At 44.1% G+C, this 21,644-nt stretch overlaps 1 long non-coding RNA gene across 1 annotated transcript in view; it reads left to right on the top strand.

Annotated features, from left to right (window-relative positions):
- LOC142011986 (uncharacterized) overlaps window positions 1-21,036 on the top strand; it is a 186,146-nt gene extending 165,110 nt beyond the window's left edge. Inside the window, exons 2-3 of the long non-coding RNA XR_012645237.1 lie at window positions 8,144-8,248; window positions 20,875-21,036. This is a non-coding gene — a long non-coding RNA (uncharacterized LOC142011986). The remainder of the gene's footprint in view (window positions 1-8,143; window positions 8,249-20,874) is intronic.
- The last annotated feature ends 608 nt before the right edge of the window (window positions 21,037-21,644 follow it).

Below are 21,644 nucleotides of genomic sequence, written 5' to 3'. Positions count from 1 at the left end.
AGTGAGCTTTGTCTCAGCCAAGGCTGTAGAGCATAGACTTCAGTCTCCCTTGTCAGGGGTCTCAGTGCCTCTGAAATACATAAGAAATATGTTTTTCCAAAAAAAATGTACTCATTGAAATTTTATCTTTTTGATTTTCTTTCACTTTTTTTTTTCCTTTTTGACACAAGGGGTGTATCTACACTAGGAACTAACTTCAAGTTAACTTCGAAGTTAGGCACTACTTTGGAGTAGCCAGCAGAGAGTCTACACACGTTTTCCCATACTTCAAAGTTAATTTAGAAGAAGGGAGCCCAACTTTGAAGTCCTTACTCCATTCCCAGGAATGGAATAATGCCATACTTCGAAATTTAACTTCGAAGTAGGATGGGTATAAACACTCAACTTCAAAGTTGTACTTCAAAGTTTTTTTGGTGTAGACGCAGCCTTAGTGTAATAAAAAGGATAATCTCCATTCTGCCCCGCCCCCAAACTTAGTCAGTTTTTCATCATGTTTGTTTTACTCTTCTGTGATCTGTGGAAATTTCCTGATAATGAGAGGACTTTGAAAGGTGAGATGGGTAAAATAAAACAACAACAACAACAAAAGACAAACCAGAACTGACTCAGAAACTTTAACATGTTTAATCAAATAAATATTTGTGGGTTGTTTGGTTTATCAAATGTACCTGACACACATCCTTAATAGACGTGACTTGCACATTAGAGAACTACCAACTCCAGTGACTGGAAGTCTCACCACCATGATGAGCAAGGACAACAGATTGTTGGGATTTGACAACAGATTTGGGAGATACCATATTTAGGCTACTGTATCTGTGAGACACAGTTCTACACTGTGGCTGGACTTACAGGTACAATATAGCTCAAATTCAAATATACTAAAAGTGGGTATTAAAGACAGTAGAATTGTACCCACGTATGCCAGGTCTCAGTTTCACCTTATACACTCTGTGGAAAACTGCTGCTGGACAATGTGACCATTTTGGATGAAGTGACATTGTTAAGCTATGTAACTCAAGTATACAAGTTAGTGTTAGCCTTTAATAGGTGCAAATTACAGGCCTTTTTGGATCAAGGCAGCTACATTTCTGTTGGCAGAAATCTCCACTCTCTTGAAGACAAGACTACTTGATCACAGATAGCTTCAAGTAATTCTATGATTCTGTCTATTGTGTCTTCCAGGTTTTTATTGGAAGGTTGTAGGAGAAATTTTATAAGCACATTTTTGTCTTGATTTTTTTCTTTTGCTCTGTTCCTTTGTTCTGAATTAAAAAGGAAACCCCAGCATTTGCTCTGCCTTTCAAAGTAGGGAGATGGAGATACAAATGGTGGCTATGGAGTGGGCCAGGTACCACTACATGGGACAGTTAACCACACATAGGTGTGTGGGTTACACCTGCACTTTTCCTGTGTCTGAAATATGAATATGGGCCACAAATTCTGGATTTAGAGCAATACCTCCCCCTAGATGAGGGAGATGGGGCTGAGCTGATCATTTTGTAACCAAGGCACCTCTGAGCTAATAAATTTGAAATCTAAATTTGTGCCTCCCCAACACTCTGTGGTACAGGAATGATGTTCCTATTCATGTCCAATTCCGAATTTACTTATACTTCACAACAGCATCTGAATAACAGGATTGCACTCTAGTATCTGGGCCAAGTCTGAGGTGGTGCAGTCAGTAGTTCAAATCTGGGGTCCTTGAGGGTATGCTGCATTTCAGAGTGTGGGGGAGGAAAGAATTGTTGGAGTGCAGTTTTTGAGTAGCCTCATTTTCTGATCCTGATTTATATTGTACTGCACTGTAGTAATGTTTGGGTATTAATGTTATTGTACAGGTTGAAGCTCTCTGATCCCAAGATCTCTTATCTGGCAACATCTGTAATCCAGCATGGTTTTCATTAGCTGGATGACCACTTATCAGGGGTGTGGACAAGTTTCCTGTAGTCCCATAAAGTTTGTTTCCAGCCATCAGTCCTGGCTCTCAGTGTTCTGTGATGTTATTTATTTGTAGCTTACCCCCTAAAGGTCTTCTAAGACACAAGTAAGCAAAGGAAATGTTGGTAATGCTGCTAGACACTATTGGCTTCCCGTCGTCCGGCAGATCCTCTTGTCCGTCACTGGCAAGGTCCTGAAGGTCCCAGATTAGAAAGGTTCAACTTGTATTAAGCAATGTCATTGGCCTATACAATGTGTGACTGAAGATGTAGTTTTAATGTAATACAGTGTATTCATATACATTCATATAAAAACTGAATAAACGGAAGTTGTAAGTGCCAAGCATTTGGGCTGATTACATACAGTCATGTGACATATATGGGGCCTTGTCTTTGGATCAGATTTTAAAATTAGTGTAAGATCGAGCCAGTAGTTTCTAAGAAGACTTATGTCCCTTCCAATATTCCCTTTTTTGAGCCAGCTATACATGTGTAACCCCAGAGGCACTGAGACCACTGACAAGGGAGAGTGAAGTCTCTGTTCTGCAGCCTTAGCTGACAGCTAATTGGCTTTTAGCTCATGTGATAGAGCACAAGGCTTTAGCCCCTAAGTTTGCAGGTTCATTCCCTCTTGCCAGCGATCCAGGTCTGGTGGCCTTACACATGCATGGCATTTCAGAAACATGGCACATTTTTCATTGTGTATGTTTCCGGGACAATTTTCATTAAATGACAGAGTTAATACCTTTTTTTGAGGAAAGTATGTTGTTACGTGCCTCTGACTAATCATGGCCACTAATAGCTTCAGTTACAGGCGTGACGCTAAGTATTCTGGTCTTATCTGTAAATGTAACTTTAAGTGAACTTTCTTTTATATGGCATTTGCTTCCTTACTCAATCAGATGTGATGAAAGATTGTTTTATATGGCATTGTCTTCCTTAGTCAATCAAATGTGATGAAAGATTGACAATCCTAGAGCTAGCAATACTCACAATTCACATCTTCATACTGTGGAAATGTTATCCATTCCCTCTTTATTATTATTTGACTAGCACCTATAAGCTGTGTCTACATGTGCACGCTACTTCGAAGTAGCGGCACCAACTTCGAAATAGCGCCCGTCGCGGCTACACGCGTTGGGCGCTATTTCGAAGTTAACTTCGACATTAGGCGGCGAGACGTCGAAGTCGCTAACCTCATGAGGGGATCGGAATAGCGCCCTACTTCGACGTTCAACGTCGAAGTAGGGACCGTGTAGACGATCCGCGTCCCTCAACGTCGAAATTGCTGGGTCCTCCATGGCGGCCATCAGCTGGGGGGTTGAGAGATGCTCTCTCTCCAGCCCCTGCGGGGCTCTGTGGTCACCGTGGGCAGCAGCCCTTAGCCCAGGGCTTCTGGCTGCTTCTGCGGCAGCTGGGGATCCATGCTGCAGGCACAGGGTCTGCAACCAGTTGTCAGCTCTGTGTATCTTGTGTTGTTTAGTGCAACTGTGTCTGGGAGGGGCCCTTTAAGGGAGTGGCTTGCTGTTGAGTCCTCCCTGTGACCCTGTCTGCAGCTGTGCCTGGCACCCTTATTTCGATGTGTGCTACTTTGGCGTGTAGACGTACCCTCGCAGCGCCTATTTCGATGTGGTGCCGCGCAACGTCGAAGTTGAACATCGATGTTGCCAGCCCTGGAGGACGTGTAGACGTTATTCATCGAAATAGCCTATTTCGATGTTGCTACATCGAAATAAGCTATTTCGATGTTGGCTTCACGTGTAGACGTAGCCATAGACTGCTAGTGCTACTTGGTTAGCTTGAATCCAGACACTCACTGTTTTTTAAGGGACTGATTCAAATCCCAATGAAATCAATGGAAGGACTTTGCAACTTCCGTAAAAGTAGCATATATGGTGCAGACCTAAAGGAGGGGAAGGTTGGTTGGTCCCTTGGTCAAAGACACATCCCATTTTACCATGTGACATCCTTGATTAAGTCAGTCCCTTCTTGAAAGAAGTCTCTTGCCATTTTTAACAGTCTCAGCATGCTTTTCCAAAAGCGCTACACCCAGAGGAACTGGTTTGTATCATATACAGGGTTTACAGATTAGTTCAGTGGCTCTCCACACTCCCAGTATGCAAACTGTTCCAACATCCCTACACTCTCCTTGTAATCAGCAGCCTCCCTGAGATAACTGTGAGTTGTGTGTCAGTAAACACTGCAGGACCAGCCTGATACACAAGCTTACAGGGCAGAAACATGAACATATGTATGTCCTTCAAGTGAGCAATGCATACATGTAATTACCTAGTTTAGCTTAAACCAACACTGAAGCTGAAGTATAAAGAACCAGATTCTCAATTGGTGTTGAATATTGAAACTTCATGGACATCAATGAAACTATTGCAGTTTATGCCAACTAAGGATCTGAAATGTCTATAAGTAAATGCATAGTAAGAGTACTAAAGAACACAAAGCAATGAAATATTCTAAGATACTGTGTGCATACAAAAATCCCTATAGAGACATATTCTGGAAATGTATTTAAATTGTAGCGTGGATTAAAGGAGACAATGAAACCATTTTGTTTGAGATGTATGAGGTCAGATGATGGACATTGCAGAGTTTATATTTTCCTCCTTTGAAAAACACACCTGCTGACAAATTACGCGATTCACAATACTAAAAAGCAGCAAAATTTGCTGCATTATATGCCCAGTTTGTTAGAAGTGTGTATCTTCAGGTACTTAAAGAAACAGCAACGCGGTGTTAAGTCACTAAAAGGCTTAGCCAAAAGTTTGAAAAGGTGAGGTGAAACTTGAAGTAAAACTGAATATTTACAACTTCAGTCAGCCCTACTCCTAATGCTGTGGCATTGATACATTTCACAATCTCTGCGCTTCTGAGTCATCCGGGCATCTGTAACAGCTCAGACTCACACTGGGCTATGTAATTATTTTTAGAGAATGGGAACGTTGTCATCTCTGCTGTGCAGAAGGATGCAATTGGATCCCCATTGCTTTTCTGAACTTTGACAATGAGGAACAAGTTCATACTGGTGATTATTCATGAGCTTTCTCATAATCAGAATTTGTATTTGTAGACAGAGAGTGGCTGGGAACAGTTTCAATTAGAGCTCTGTGTGCCTGGGATGAGTGATGCTCGGTACAGGTTTTGCAAGCTGGTGAAAACAACCTTCCAAATACAATATCTGTACCCTGCAAAGACTGAGAGGCTGACAAGCCTGAAGGAAGGACCTAAGAAAGGTGGGGCGCAGGGGTGAGGGGAAGCTTTCTTCATGACAAACAAGAAATATTTCTTTTGGGAGTAGGAGGTGGGAAAAGAAATACTTGGGATTACTGGATGGTTGAAAGGATGGGTAATGAAATGTGGTGACTTTCCCTTGTAGGTCACCTGTGACCAAAAGTCATTACCATCAGTCAGCTGTTTAGCACTCTGTGTGAAACGAGTTTGTTGCTATCCATCCCATTTAGAAGAGCATATGTCATAAAATCACAGCCATCAAAAATTATGAAAACTGATACATTTCCAATGGGAGCATCAGTGCCCCAGACTGTAGTGAGATTGAGACTGAACTACCCATTCCCACCTACAGGCTGTCTTTTCTGATTGTATCACAATGTGATTTTAAACTGCAACTACTTCAGGGTCGGAACTGTCTCTTTGCTTGTGCCTGTGAGGCAGGTAACATACTTTTGGACACCCTAAAATAAGAAGGTAATGGGGCAATAACCAAAGTACACTAGGCAATACAGATAAGGATGCTGAGGTTAGGAAAGACTGACTTGCCCAAGAACAGATAATGTATCAGAGTCAGGAATAAAACCTATGAGGCTGATTCCTGGTTCCCTGCTCATATCATTCCTTGTTTTATTCTAAGGTTAGCCCTTTTCACCTCCTGCTTCTAGTCTCTTTAGGTTTTTGCCTCTACTCACGCTTCACTGAGTTTTCACCTTCTTTGTCTACTCTAAGAAAATAAGTGGAGAGTAACCCTAAGCACCCTTGTATTCGCCCGTACCCACTATTGCAATAGTTTACAAAATGTGTTCTGTGGGGTATCATTTGGAAAATAATAACTCATTAATACTCCTGTGTGATAGATGTATAGGGTGTGTATTAAGAGTTACGGATGTATGCCAAAATTATGGTGTGTTTACACCAGGCATATCAGCGGTGAGAGCGGTCCCTTGTTTTGTTTTTTTTTCTTAGTGGTCATTCGATAACAAGTAGGATGTCTTAATGTCACCCTCCCATTTCTGAGTCTGTTGATGTCTGATTAACCCAATTCTGGAGCTGCAGATATTATCACAGAAGGGGATGACTACCCCAGGCCCATGCTTTGATAAAATCCTGAAGAGGTCAGCAGGGAGGATGTGGAAGAACAGAGTGAGAAGGTTTGAATGGGAAGCAGAGTGGCATGTGGGCAGGTAGGATGGGAGGGGGAGGCAGGGAGGTCTGGATGCAGGGGAGAAAAATGGCAGCTGCTGAGAACTCACCCCTCATAATTTCCCCTCAGTCACTCCTGCCCATGGACCAGCACCAGCAACCATCGCCTCCTCCTCCTTCCCAGCACCATGGATCAGATGTTTTGCAGCATCAGGAAACGCTGCAGGGATGGCAGGAGGTGGAAGAGAAGGAAGAGGAATGAGGGCACAGTGTGCATGGAGGAGGGGCAGAAGAAAATTGCTCTTGTTAGCCATCTTAATTTAAATGAAACAAGTACAGGAACAGATTGTTCACCTTGTCAAGTCATTTTTAAATATTCCTTTTTTAGTAGTTCACATTTAACACAGTGCTGTACATTATTTGCTTTTGGGTTATTGTCTCTGCTGCTGCCTAATTACTTACTTCTGGTTCCAGATGAAGGGTGTGGTTGGACCAGTCAATTCATAACTCTGTTGTTCTTAATTCTGAGGTTCTAGTTTACTCCAGTATTGTAAAAATACATATAGAGCGAGCTCTTTTCTGAAAGCTAATATCACACTGATGATATAATTGTGAAATGTATGAATCAATATCACCTGTGGAAATCTGAATACTTAATGATGTTATGCTTTAAAGCCTTTGGTCAGCCAGGGAGAAACAGGTTCTCTAAGGGAGTTTTCTACCTATTTCCTATGACTGAAACCAATGGAAGACCCATTGAAACAGATATCAGCAAAAGAATGGGAAGCTCGTAGGAAGGGATGAGCAGCATGAGTTCATCCTGCCTCTTGAAAGAAAATCTTTGAACTTTGGAAAATATAATCTAAGACAAACACAGTCTTGGGCACCCATCACTAGACAGACACAAAAAGCCAGAGCTCTTGCAAGCTGAGAAAGATGGGTCCTCAAACCAAGTGGGGAGAGTGTGGAACTTAAGTCTTTAGAAAACAAATGGAGGTGAAAAACCTGTTCAGGCTAATTTTTTTTAAGAAGGCAAGGGAAGCGCCTAACTATGGCAAAATCAGCCATAGCTAGGAAGAATTTATTGGTGAGAGAAACCATATTAAACAAAGTCTGTATCCTGCAAGATTACATTTTAGACTTTTAGATGTGTGTTTTTGCTTTTATTTGCTTGCCACACTTTCTTTCTTCCTTTTATTTGGCATTGCTTAATCTATGGCCTATTGTTAATACATTTGTTTGATTTTTTTTACCCTGATTTTATATTTACCCTGGTTAAGTTAATAAGCTGTGATTTGTTTTGTGCCTATAGACTAACAAATTAACCATGCTATTTCTCTGAACTGTCCAGCAGAGCATTACAGAATGCATGTTTTCGGGAAAATTCAGAACTGAATGTGTTGAGATCACCGAGCTGGTTATATCAAAAGCTGGCAGAGATCAGGGAGTATGGCTGATCTGTTGCTAAATGGTTGTTGGAGACAGAGTTGCTGGACCAGAGCTGCAGTCGTATACAGATGTGCAGGTTTACACTTTCTTGCTATCAGCTTGGTTGAGAGTACAGAAGGCTAGGAACCCCAGTAGCAAAGCATAGCGAGGCACTCACAGTTCCAGGGTAGTGGGTGACACAACCTCTGACTGGTCTGGACTATACTCTGAACCCTGATATAGTGGCCTAGGGAGAGGATCTTCACATCACTTGCTATTTTAACTGAAATTTACATGTGGAACACTGGTGTAACAGCTGAAGTGATTCTCAAATGTGAGTGCTGGGAACATCCAAAGAAAGGTAATTTTCTGTTGGTTTCTTTCAGATGAGGGACAGAACAGAGATGAGGAAGCAGCCAAACAAAGGGAGGAGGAGCAAAAGAAGTAGCCGCTGAGTGCACCAAGAAGTGGTCAGAAGAGCTGTGTGCCCAGTGAGTTCTGTCAACAGCTGGGTCAAGCATAATCATCACTAGTGGCTATGCTGTATTCATATACCAGGAGGCAGGCTGGGGCATCTGCTCCAAAATGGAGGCCAGAGGGTTGCCTAGTTCTACCAACCAGTGGACCTAGGAAATTGGGAAATTATCAAGGCACACTTCTTTATGATAGGCTCACACTCTTTCCACATACAAGTTTACCAATAATTCTAATTTCTCCATTGATTAAATTGGATCATCTTGGATATCCAGTCATCAGAATTCACTTTTGAATGACACAATGACGTAGTTTACATTAACATAGTATCCCTATAGGCTATGTCTACATGTGAACGCTACATCGAAATAGCTTATTTCGATGTAGTGACAACATCTACACGTCCTCCAGGGCTGGCAACGTCGATGTTCAACTTCGATGTTGCGCAGCACCACATCGAAATAGGCGCTGCGAGGGAACGTCTACACGCCAAAGTTGCACACATCGAAATAAGGGTGCCAGGCACAGCTACAGACAGGGTCACAGGGCGGACTCAACAGCAAGCCGCTCCCTTAAAGGGCCCCTCCCAGACACAGTTGCACTAAACAACACAATATACACAGAGCCTACAACTGGTTGCAGACCCTGTGCCTGCAGCATAGATCCCCAGCTGCCGCAGCAGCAGCCAGAAGCCCTGGGCTAAGGGCTGCTGCCCACGGTGACCATAGAGCCCCGCAGGGGCTCGAGAGAGAGCGTCTCTCAACCCCTCAGCTGATGGCCGCCATGGCGGACCCCGCTATTTCGAAGTTGCGGGACGTGCAATGACTACACGGTCCCTACTTCGACGTTGAACGTCGAAGTAGGGCACTATTCCTATCCCCTCATGGGGTTAGCGACTTCGACGTCTCGCCGCCTAACGTCGAAGTTAACTTCGAAATAGCGCCCGACGCGTGTAGCCGTGACGGGCGCTATTTCGAAGTTAGTGCCGCTACTTCGAAGTAGCGTGCACGTGTAGACGCGGCTATAGTGTTTTACTACTACTACTAAAAAAAAAGAGGAGAAAGGTTCTGAAAGCACTTCAGGCTGCAGTTATTTTGTGTAATGATAATTATGTACAGCTTGCAGGCACTGAATGGTTGTCAGGCAATAACTAGCAGCCTTCTCAGAAAGTAAATTAAAATAATTGATTAAATAGATACAGATAAAAACAAGAAATCAAGGGCACACTGCATAAAATTACGAGTTCATAAACTCTACCACAATGGAACACCCCTTTAATGAACTCCATAAAAGTAAAACTCAGTCAGACTTCTCTTATATTGCTACCTTATTTGGTGCATTGCTTGAGTCTTATTCTGTTCAAAGAAAATGAAAGCCATCGAAGCTGTTGCTATTGACTACATCTTGCAAAGAACTTTCATAGAGTTCTGTTATAGGTTAGCAGATAAAGAGATGAAGCGATTTGATTTATAGAGGCCTTCACAAAAATAGTATGACATTTTAAAGATGTCCTCCTAACATTTTCAAAGCAGATGTAGCACATACCTCGTGTGCAAAAGCTTAGTCTGCGCTATACAATGAATCATTATTGTGTTTCTTTTCATAATGCTAGTGACAAATTTTAGAGAGGTTTGAGAGGAGGAAACTTGGTGTCTATCGCACCAATGAAATCTGTATCTGAGGCCTATGTGCCAGGTTATACTTTCCTAAAGCGATAACAAAAATGTAAAAAACCGAAGATTTATGCAAACTACAATATTTTGATCCATATCTAAACTTTTCTAAACTGCAAAGATGCTCACATACAAGATTTTGCTTCAGAATCACCTCTATTAAAAATCATGCTTCATATGAGATGCTCTGAATAAAATCATTGTTGTAACTTGCAGAGAAAGAGCCCACAACCAGGCAAAGCATTTCACGGACATTATTCCAGAATATTTCACAATGGGGTTTTGCTCCACAGCCTCCATGATTATTATATGAACTAATCTTTTGGGAATTGCCTATTCCCGAATTTGCCAATTATACTTGTATTGCAGAAACTAAAATGTTTTCTGAAGGAGATTATATATTTTCTGCAGATAAAGAAAATTCTTCCTCTCATAAATATTTCATCAGGCACAGAAAACAATGAACTTCTACAGATAAGATGCTATGGTTTTCGAAAAAAAAAACAATAACTAGAAGTTGAGGTTTAGGAATAATGAAAAGGAATGAAATTCAGAGTGAAATAAATTATATCAGTTTAAGTAAGAATAAAATAGAATATTGTACATGTATTTGTGCACCTAAAATGCATGCACAAATACAATTATTGCATGTGCAAATGACCAGTATATAGATACTTCTAATAATTAATATGATTAATAACTTGCAATGCACATGTGTATTTATCATATCTGCACATGGAATAACATACACACATGTATATTTATGCAGATGCATTTGTATGGTTGCAATTCTGAAAATCTAACTAGTACCACATGTGCATGTACCTATATCATATATAGACTATATATTGTAATACATTTCCAATGCTAGTATATAACACTATTTGTTTTTTATATATATATGTATATATATATAAAATCCCAGAGGAAAATAACCTTAAAATATCTGAATTTAAATTTGAACACCTGGATAAAGATTCGTATTAGAGCGACTGTTTGGCACTTTAATCTTTCTTGACATCCCCATTGCAGGTAATAGGATGCACTTTGTGCATTCTCAACTTCCAGGACCATGGGTTAACATTTAATCAATAGTTCTCACTGTTATGGGCTCTACTGGGAAATATGAGGTTGTGACATGCTATGCATCATGAGGCAGGAGTTAGTGTGCTGGAAAAAATAATCAGATTGCTGAGTTTCACTGATTTTACTCTTTGCATGCTTAATTATTTGTTTTAAAGTCCACCTTAAAAATTACTTTAATTGTTGCTGTATAAAATGTAAAGGACATATCAGTGATTGTTACTGCAAATCTATAACACTTCTCTTCTTTCCAGTTTGAACATGCGTATGACTCCCATTGGCAGTTATCCAGGCACACTGATGGTTAGAATGAACCATGTGGTACATAGCCAGCATAGAGGTGAATCGGTGCTCACTTATCCCAAAGAAGGCTCTGATATAGGGTGCTGTCAGGGCCTTTAAGGTCCCCTTACCACACTCTGTCCCAGGAAAGGAGCAGTGAGGGTGGGTCCTCCAGGTCTTCCTAGAAGGGCTGCAGGGAAGTGCCCAATCTCAGCTCAGTTGCCTCAGTCAAAAGGAGCTGCAAAGCCTGAGCAGGTCATTTGTGGGCTGGAACCAGAAGGGTGAAGGACTAAAAGACCATGAAACTCCACAGGTTAAAAGACTGGGAAAAACCCTGCTCAAGCAAGGATAGGACTGGAAAGCTATCCAGGCAAAGAGGCCTGAGAGTAGACCTTGAGAAGTCAGGATAGACAATCCAGGAAAGTGGTAGGATGGAGCGTGATGCAGTTCAGCCTTGGAATGCAGCAGCAGCAACTAATTAAAACAAACAGTGTGTAGCTGCTGTTTGTAGGGTTGTTGGTTTGTGATCTCAAGTATTGTGTGGGCCCAGGTCCCACCACTGGTCACTGGAGAAGTGTCTCAAACCTCAAGAAGAGGATAAGACTCTGTATTAAAGGACCAAGAATGGGGCTGGGAGTTTAAACAGGCCCAGAGATGAAGATGAAGACCCTAGAAGCAGCCAACCATTTGTGGGACTGTATTACCCAGGAAGGGGAATGAATTTCATCAGTGATCTGGCTGGAGAGCTAGGAAAACACAGAACTGCAAAAGGCAAAGACTATCCAGGGAAAAAGATCTGAGGTCACTGCTCTGTGACAAAGCAGAAGCAGTCTTCAGTTTAGGCAGAGAGAGCTCTGAACTAAGCCTAGGAACTGGGTTGCAGACACCAACAAGGGTATAGCCTTGTCCCTGTTGGACCTTTGTTGACTGTGTGACTTAGCTAGGGTTGCCATCTGTCTGGACAGTCTGGTTTTTGGCTTCTGTGTCAAGGAGCCATTTAGGGTTGTCAGGTGCCTGGTTTTTGACTGGAAGAGCCCATCAAAAATGGGACCTGGTAGTGTCTGGTCAAGTGTACTGACTGGACACCGAAAAGTCAGAGTCCTGCAGGGCAGCGGGAGGTACCAGGTCATTAACCCATGCCAGCCTCTGCTCAGGTGGGCTGACCTCCTCTCTGTAGACAGTGAATGACAGGGATAGAATGGGAGGTAGACATACAGTTGCGGGGAAGGCCACAGAGGTTCAATTATAAGCAATTAGAAAGGTGGCAATCCTATACTTAGCTATAGGGCTGAGCCACTGGGGACCCACCAGGTCAGGTTAGCAGCTGGCAGAGAGGTGCTGAAAACAGAGAGAGTGCAGCTTTGCACGTGACTGATGGGATGCTCTCAAGACATGAGTGTCTTCTATTACAGGTGCAATTTCTGATATGATGCATTATGTTATAAAGGTAAACTGAAATCTAGATTTGAATGCCTCTGAACTCAGTGAACCTTCATGTTCAATTTCTGTAGATTGAAACAATTTAAAGCCAGAATGGGCCATTATGATCCACTAATCTGAGGAGTGGGATAGCCCCCACTTGTAAGGTGAGCTACTCTCTATGTCTAAAATGGATGAAACCAGGTATGTGAGCTGGAGATGTGCTGTTCATCTGCAGTCAACTGGAGTTCGGAGTGATTGGCACTTCTCAGCAGCAAGCTCGAAAATCCTAAAACTGAAACCCTAACATTTGGAGATGTTCAGATATACAAACGTGCAAATGTAGAATCCTGTCTCACAATATGATCCATTTAGGCAGTCCATGAATATTCAGCACCTCATTAGCATGCCGCCAGCTGTGGCACTTTGAAAATGCAGCATTTTGCTCGCGCACAGCTCGTCTACACGGGGGTCCTTTTCGAAAGGACCCTGCAAACGTCGAAATCCCCTTATTTCTATCAGCTGATAGGAATAAGGGGATTTTGACGTTTGCAGGGTCCTTTCGAAAAGGACCTCCACGTAGATGAGCCGCATGTGAGCGAAATGCGGCACTTTCAAAGTGCTGTGGCCAGCGGCATGCTAATGAGGCACTGAATATTCATTTCATCGCCTCATTAGTATTCTTCAGTTTGGCCATTAGCATGGCCGTTTCAAAGTTTTTCATAATTGTAGATGTAGCCTAATAATTAAGGAATCAGTTTGAAATCATCTAGAAAATAATAAAGTGATAAATGATCAGTAGGAATTTGTCAAGAACAAATTTTGTCAAACCAAACTGGTACCTTTGTTTAACAGGGTAATAAGCCTTGTAGATAGGGAGATGTGGTAGATGTGGTATAGCTAGATTTAGTGAGGCTTTTGATACTGTCTTGCATGACTTTTTCATTAACAAACTAGGGAAATAAATGGAGCTGTGAGAAGACGGGTGTATAGTAGTAGTAGGCATCCTTCGATCCCGAGGGATCATGGGTTTGCGCCCCAGTTGGACTGATTCGAGCAGCGTCTTCTATGGCTGTGCAATCCAATGCGGGAGTGGCAGTCCTTTCTGCAGTGTGAGCAGCAGTAGGCAGATGTCGCTCTGGTATCACAGGCACGGATCTTCCTGAGGGCTCTCCTGTCTTCCGCTTCCTTCACCAAGGTAGTTTCACACATAACAAGAGCTTCCTTCACTCCCTGTTTCCAGGCATGCCTGTCTGAGGCGAGCGAATGCCAGGTGTTCACACTGATAGAGAGAGCACTGAGGTCACGCTTGCACGTGTCCTTGTAGCGCAATTTAGGTCGCCCTTTCGGCCTCTTTCCAGATGCCAGTTCGCCGAAGAGGAGGTCCTTCAGTATTCGGCCATCCGTCATGCGTGAGACATGGCCCAGCCAGCGCATACGCCTCTTTTTGAGAAGGGTGAACATGGAGGTGGTGCCTGCCCTCTCAAGCACCGCACTACTGGGGACCTTGTCCTGCCATGAGATACCAAGTATGTGCCTAAGACAGCGCATGTGGAATGTGTTGAACCACTGCTCTTGTTTTGAGCGCAAAGTCCATGTTTCACTGGCGTACAGCAGTGTGCTCAAAACACAGGCTGTGTAGACCTGCACCTTGGTGTGTACAGTGAGCTTATTGTTAGCCCATACTCTCTTCATCAGCCTGGAGAACGTTGTGGCAGCTTTTCCAATGCGCTTGTTGATCTCGCTATCAAGTGACAAGTTGTCCGAGATCGTCGAGCCTAGGTACACGAACTCATGGACGACTTCCAGTTCGTAGTATAGCACGTTGATAGATGGCTCGTTACCCACGTTTTGGCCCATCACCTGGGTCTTCTTTAAGCTGATTGTGAGGCCAAATTCCATACATGCATCCGCAAAGCGAGTTATGAGCGACTGCAGTTCCTGCTGAGTGTGAGCAGCAATAGCTGCATCGTCAGCAAAAAGGAACTCCCTTAGACTCTTCGTAAGCACCCTGGTCTTTGCTCTAAGCCTCGACAATTTGAAGAGGTTGCCCTCCGTTCTCGTGCGGAGAGAGATGCCCTCTGTAGCAGTTCTGAAGGCATATTTGAGCAAAACTGCAAAGAAGATGCCAAACAGTGTTGGAGCCAGCACACACCCCTGCTTCATTCCACTGAGAATCTCAAAGGGTTCGGATGTGGATCCGTTGTATACGACGGTCCCCTTCATGCCTTCATGGAAGGCCCTAATAATGCTGAGCAGAGTTGGGGGACAGCCGATCTTAGCCAGAATCGCAAACAGACCTTTTCTGCTGACGAGGTCAAATGCCTTGGTCAGGTTGATGAAGGCAATATGCAGAGGTTTGTTCTGCTCCCTGCACTTTTCTGGTAGTTGCCTAACAGAGAAAACCATGTCTATGGTGGACCATTCAGCTCTGAACCCACACTGAGACTCAGGGTAGACTCTCTCTGCAAGAACATTGAGCCTCTTCAGAACAACATGTGCAAATAGCTTCCCCACAGTACTGAGAAGGGGTACAACAGTTGTTACAATCGCTTTTGTCACCCTTGTTCTTGTAGACAGTAACGATGTTAGCATCCCTCATATCTTGCAGTACGCTGCCTTCTCTCCAGCATTGGCAAAGTGTTCCATGCACCTCTGAAACTAGGGTACCGTTGGCGCATTTGAGGATTTCTGAGGGAATACCATCTTTCCCTGGGGCTTTTCCAGAAGAGAGTGCTTTTAGCGCATCGCTGAGTTCCTCCAAGATGGGCTCAGCATCGAGTTCAGTCATGGTGGGCAGAGGCTCGATGGCTCTCGATGGCTTCAGGGCTGTCTCTGTAACTACGGTCTCTCTGGTGTACAACAGTGAGTAGTGTTCCACCCAGCGTTCCATCTGCTTGCTTCTGTCCTTCAAGACCTCGCCTGTGGCCGACTTAAGTGGGGCAGTCTTTCTTTGTGATGGACTGATGGTCTGCTTGATCCCATCGTACATTCCTCCCATGTTACCAGTGTCCGTGGCCTGCTGAATCTTGGAGCAGAGTTGGATCCAGTAATCATTGGCACACCGCCGAGCAACCTGCTGCACTTGACTCCGAGCAGACTGGAGCGCCTGCAGGTTCACCTCACTGGGAGAGGACCTGTATGCAGCCAATGCCTGTCTCTTCTTCTCAATTAGGGGTGTCAGCACTTCAGCGTGGGCTTCAAACTAATCAGCAGAGTTGACTGTCTTCTTCCCAAAGGTAGATATCACAGTATTATAGATAGTGTCCTGTAGTTGTTCTCATCTCTTGCTGATATCAGTGTTGTCTGGGCGGGGCAAGGCCTCTTCAAGTGCTTGGACAAACTTGCATACTTTTGAAGGGTCACGAGTCTTGCCAGTGTCAATGTGTGGCCTCCTTTCCTTTTTGGAGTGAAAGAATCTCCACGGCTGGATGTACACCTTACTACACACGAGCAAATGATCAGTGTCACAGTCTGCGCTGTGGTAGCTACGCGTCACCCTGACATTACCTAAATGGCTGCGTTTGGTGAGGATGAGGTCAAGCAGGTGCCAATGTTTCGATCTTGGGTGTTGCCACGAAACTTTGTGCTGGGGTTTGACATTGAAGAAGGTATTGGTTATGCAGAGGTCATGTTGGGAGCAGAGTTCAAGGAGGCGCTGTCTGTTTTCATTCATCATTCCTAGAGAATAGTTATTAATGGTGCACAGTCATCCTGGAAGGGAACAATGGTTGGGGTTCAGCAGGGATCAGTTCTGGGTTTGATTCTACTCAATATTTTCATCAATGGTTTAGTTAATGACTTATAAAGTTTGTGTGTGATACCAAACTGGGAGGGGTGTCAAGTGATTTGGATGATAGGACTAAAACTCAAAATGATCAGGGCAATTTGGGGAAATAATCTGAAGTAAATAGGATAAAATTCAGTAAGGACAAATGAAAAGTATTTCATTTAGGAAGGAACAATCAGTTGGACACATACAAAATGGGAAATGTCTGCCTAGGAAAGAGTACTGAAGAAAGAGATGGGGTCATATTGGATCGGAAGCTTAATATGGGTCAACAATGCAACACTGTTGAAAAAAGTAATGTTCTGAATTGTATTAGCAAGAGTGTTCTAAGCAAGACATTCCAGTCTTCTCTGCCCTGTTTAGGAGAATTGTGTCCAGTTCTGGGTGCCACATTTCAAAGAAATTGTGGAGAATTGATGAATGTCCAAAGGAGAACATCAGAAATGATTAAAGCTTTAGATAACATGACCTGTGAGGTAGGTTTATTTAGTCTGGAGAAGACTGAGGACTAAACGGAGACATTATAATAGTTTTTAAGTATGTGAAAGGTTGTTACAAGGAGAATGGAGAAAATTTGTTCTTGAATTTCTGAAGATAGGGCAAGAAACAAGGAGCTTAAATTGCCATAAAGGTGGTTTTGGTTGAACATTGAGAAAAATTACCTGTCAGGGTAGTTAAGAACTGAAATAAATTGCCTAGGGAGGTTGTGAAGTCTCTTGTACAGGAGATTTTTAAGAGCAGTTTTGACAAACACCTGGTGGGGATCATCTAGATCCTATTTGGTCCAGCAGGGGACTCAACTTGATGACCTCATCAGTTCCTTCTAGTTTTATGAATCTATAATACTGGAGAATGCTTTGTTCACTAAAGGTAGGGTTATTCCCCTTGTCTTAGAAACAGACTAATAATGAATTAAAGAGACAACAGAACTTATTTCAGTAGGATAGTTGCAATTTATGCACAATAAAGAGCGATGATAAGTACGAGTTTATGGACAGGTATTTTCACTAAAAACATGGGCAGATACTTCACTAAAAACATTGTTTGGACTGCTCAACCAGCTTGTAGGAATATAGTCTAACACTTAAATATTTTTGCCTTAACAATCACTTCGTATAGTAAGTTTGTTTTTCTTTGCTGATAATTTACAGAATTTATACAGTAATTCTCCAACAAATAGCTGCATCAAGGAAGTGTTAAGATTGAAAACATGTTTCACTGAAGCCATCTCAAAAAATATTATACGTTCTCTTTTTTAAAAAAAAGGTTGTGTTTAAAAACAAGTATTAGATTTTCTGGGATGGACACGTTAAGAAATCCAACCAATTTCAGATTGTCTTGTAATCTTTAATTGTTCTCTGTTTCCTGTCACCACCTGTCACCCTACTCAACTAAATTACTTGCAGCACTCTGTTTGACTGTTGCTTGGGTTGGAGTTACAGGTTTCCCTGCTCTGTCCCAATGTATTAGCCTAACAAAATAAAAACAATCACAATGTGAAGTGACAAACATGACAGATTGAAAGAGAAATATGTGGAGCACAAAATGACTTGGAATTAAATGACAAATATTGACACAAGCTCTTGTGGAAAAAAACACCCGGCTTGTACAATTCTTCTGCTTACATCTCTGTGCAGCTCTGCTGCAATTAGGTGATTATGTATGTATCTACTTTTCCCAAGTATTACTGCTTGCATCAGTCAGTAAGAATTAAATTTTACTGACACTGTGTAACTTGCATGGATCGCTGTGGAAACGGTCTCCTTCATAAGCTATGGGTGATGGTCACAAATGATGAATGACTTTGAAATATCTTATTATGTGAATGTTTTTTTAAGTGCTTAGCATAAAATATGTGGTCCAAAAATTAACCATATTTGCTTTATTGAATTCATAATGAACTATTTTCCAGTCAGTGTGAGCCTCCTGCCAGTCTTATGTGCCAAGCATATTTGGCCATTTTGGGTGACTAAAAGCATCAGGCATGGTTTAATGGCCTAACAGTTGGGTGGGTATGAAACTACAGATTCAAAGACTGACATGGTTGCTTCACCCCTTCCTCCTGCTGAGAGAAATAAGATCCAGCCTTTAAACTGGGTAAGATATTTGGCATCAAGCTTGATCTCATTGAAGTCAGTGGCAATATCCTAACTGGGTATATTTAGTCCAAGTAGGATTTGATAGCAGCCTTCAACTACTTGAAGCAGGGTTTCAAACAGGATGGAGAAAAGCTGTTCTCAGTGATGGCAGATGACAGAACATGAAGCAATGATCTCAAGTTGCAGTGGGGGAGGTCTAGGTTGGATATAAAGAAAAAAACATTTCACTGGGAGGGTGGGTGATGAAGCACTAGAATGGATTACCTAAGGAAGGGGTAAGACCATCAGAGGTTTTAAAGCCCAGTTTGAGAAAGCACTGACTGGAGTGATTTTGTTGGTGTTGGTCCTGGTTTGAGCATGGGCTGGACTAGCTGACTTCTTGAGGTCTCTTCCAACCCTCATTGTCTATAAATTGAGTTAAATTGGGATGAGAGTATTGAACACAAGTTCTTGTTCGATCTTTTCAGATATTAAAGATCTCATTGTATTTGTTTAACAGTGTTGCTGATCAGATCTTTTCATGCCTTTGTTATACAATATATACTCTGCTTGGCTGTTTCTTCTAATCTCAGGGAGGGCCGTGTGATCAGTGATTTTTATAATGGAGATGAGGCACACACCACTGCATGTAATTTTGCCTCTGGAGCATATGTGGCAAAATATGGCTCACGTTTGCATGTCCCACAGTGTATTGATTGTATTTGTACTCTATGGAGTATAGATTTGGGAAAAAAATTGGCCCTACAAAACAGAAGAAAGGGTGTCTTTTCTGCATAGCAGAACAATGGTCGTGTCTACACTAGCCAGAAACTTCGAAATGGCCATGCAAATGGCCATTTTGAAGTTTACTAATGAAGCGCTGAAATACATATTCAGCGCCTCATTAGCATGCAGGCGGCCGTGGCACTTCGAAATTGACGCGGCTCGCCGCCGCGCGGCTTGTTGCTGCGCAGCTCATCCAGACTGGGCTCCTTTTCAAAAGGACCCCAGTTACTTCAAAGTCCCCTTATTCTGACCCAGGCTAATTCTAAGTCCCCTTATTCCTATGAGCAGATGGGAATAAGGGGACTTCGAAGTAGCTGGGGTCCTTTCGAAAAGGAGCCCCATCTGCACGAGCCACGCGGGGGCGAGCCGCATCAATTTCGAAGTGCCATGGCCGCCCGCATGCCAATGAGTCACTGAATATGTATTTCAGCGCTTCATTAATAAACTTTGAAATGGCCAGTTGCATGGCCATTTCGAAGTTTTTGGCTAGTGGAGACGTAGCCAATATGATGCATCTAGAACTGGTGACAATTAATTGCCATGTTCTTTTCTTAATAGAATTAAAACAAGCCTAAACCCATACACATTTAGGCTACGTCCACACTGGGACACTACATCGAAATAGCTTATTTTGATGTAGCGTCCCAGTGTGGACGTAGCCTAAATGTAACGAAATAAGCTATTTTGCCATGTAGCATCCACACATTCTCTGGGGCTGGTGCCGTCGATGTTCAGCGTCAATGTAGGAAAGTACTACATCAAAATGGCCCCTGCAGGGGAGTGTCTACATACAGAAGCAGCCCCTGTTGCAATAAGAGGGCTAGGAAAGCCTGCGGACAGGGTCACAAGGCGGACTAGCTCTTCTGGGGCAACAGCAAGCCGCTCCCTTAAAGGTCCCTTCCCAGACACACTCGGCCTGCACAGCACAAGGTCCGCAGAGCCAAGAACCAGTTGAAGACCCCGTGCACGGAGCTATGGATGCCCAGCAGCAGCAGCAGCAGGCAGAAGCCCACACGGACGTCTCCAAGGCACCTCCTGGAGGATTAGCTGTCCTCCTCGGGGGATGAAGGAGCCACCCCAGACCATCATGTGGTCCTCCCCGCTGCACCCCCATGGGCATGCAGCCAGCTATGGAGGTACTCCACCAGCACAGAGTGGTGGGAGCGCCTGGTCCTCCAGCAGTAGGACGACAACCACTGGCTCCGGAATTTCCAGATGAGCCCGCAGGCTCATCGAGCTCTGCCAGTGGCTCACCCCTGCCCTGCGGCACCAGGACACCCCTATGCGGCATGCCCTCACTGTCGAGAAATGGGTTGGCATCGCTGTCTGGAAGCTGGCCACTTCAGACAGCTACCGATCCATAGGACAGCAGTTCGGTGTGGGCAAGGCCACTGTCGGGGCTGTTGTCATGGAGGTAAGGGGACCCCGAGGGGAGGGTGGAAGCCTGGGGGGTGGGGGGGGCACTCAGGGGGCAGCTCAGGGGACAGCCAGGCACACCCCGCACACCCTTCACAGGTGCCTTCCCCCTACAGGTCGTCCTCACGCTGAAAGCTCTGCTGCTCCACAGGCTCGTGTGGCTCGGGGACCTGGATGCGGCCATCGCAGAGTTTGTTGGCATGGGGTTCCCCAACGACTTTGGGGAACTGGACGGGGCCCACATCCTCATCCACACCCCGGAGCACAGCAGAGGACGCTTCGTGAACAGGAAGTGCTACCACTCGGTGGTCCTCCAGGCCATGGTGTACAGCCGGGGCCGCTTCCAGGACATATTAGCTGTGTCTACACGTGCACGCTACTTCGAAGTAGCGGCACTAACTTCGAAATAGCACCCGTCGCGGCTATACGCGTCGGGCGCTATTTCGAAGTTAACTTCGACATTAGGCGGCGAGACATCGAAGTCGCTAATCCCATGGGGGATAGAAATAACGCCCTACTTTGACGTTCAACGTCGAAGTAGGGACAGTGTAGACGATCCGCGTCCCGCAACGTCGAAATTGCCGGGTCCTCCATGGCGGCCATCAGCTGGGGGGTTGAGAGACTCTCTCTCCAGCCCCTCAGCTCACTGGTGGCCGCGTGGAGTGGCCCCTTAAAGGTCCCCTCCCCCTCCCTGCCTCTGCAGGAAGCTGAGGGAATGTGCAGGCTGCAGCCTGCACACGCGGCCAGCCTGCACCACGCTCAGCCCCTGAGAGCTGCGATGGCTGCCCAGCAGCCCCCCCAGCGGCCCCAGGGGACCCCCCCCAAGGGGAGCCAGGGCAGCCAGCCCAGCCAGAGGGCCAGCCAAGCTGGGAAGTGGCAGCGGGGC

This window comes from Carettochelys insculpta, chromosome 4, assembly GCF_033958435.1.
Source record: "Carettochelys insculpta isolate YL-2023 chromosome 4, ASM3395843v1, whole genome shotgun sequence".
In the NCBI taxonomy this organism is placed as follows: Eukaryota; Metazoa; Chordata; order Testudines; family Carettochelyidae; genus Carettochelys; species Carettochelys insculpta.
This window is presented reverse-complemented; position numbering and strand designations above follow the sequence as displayed.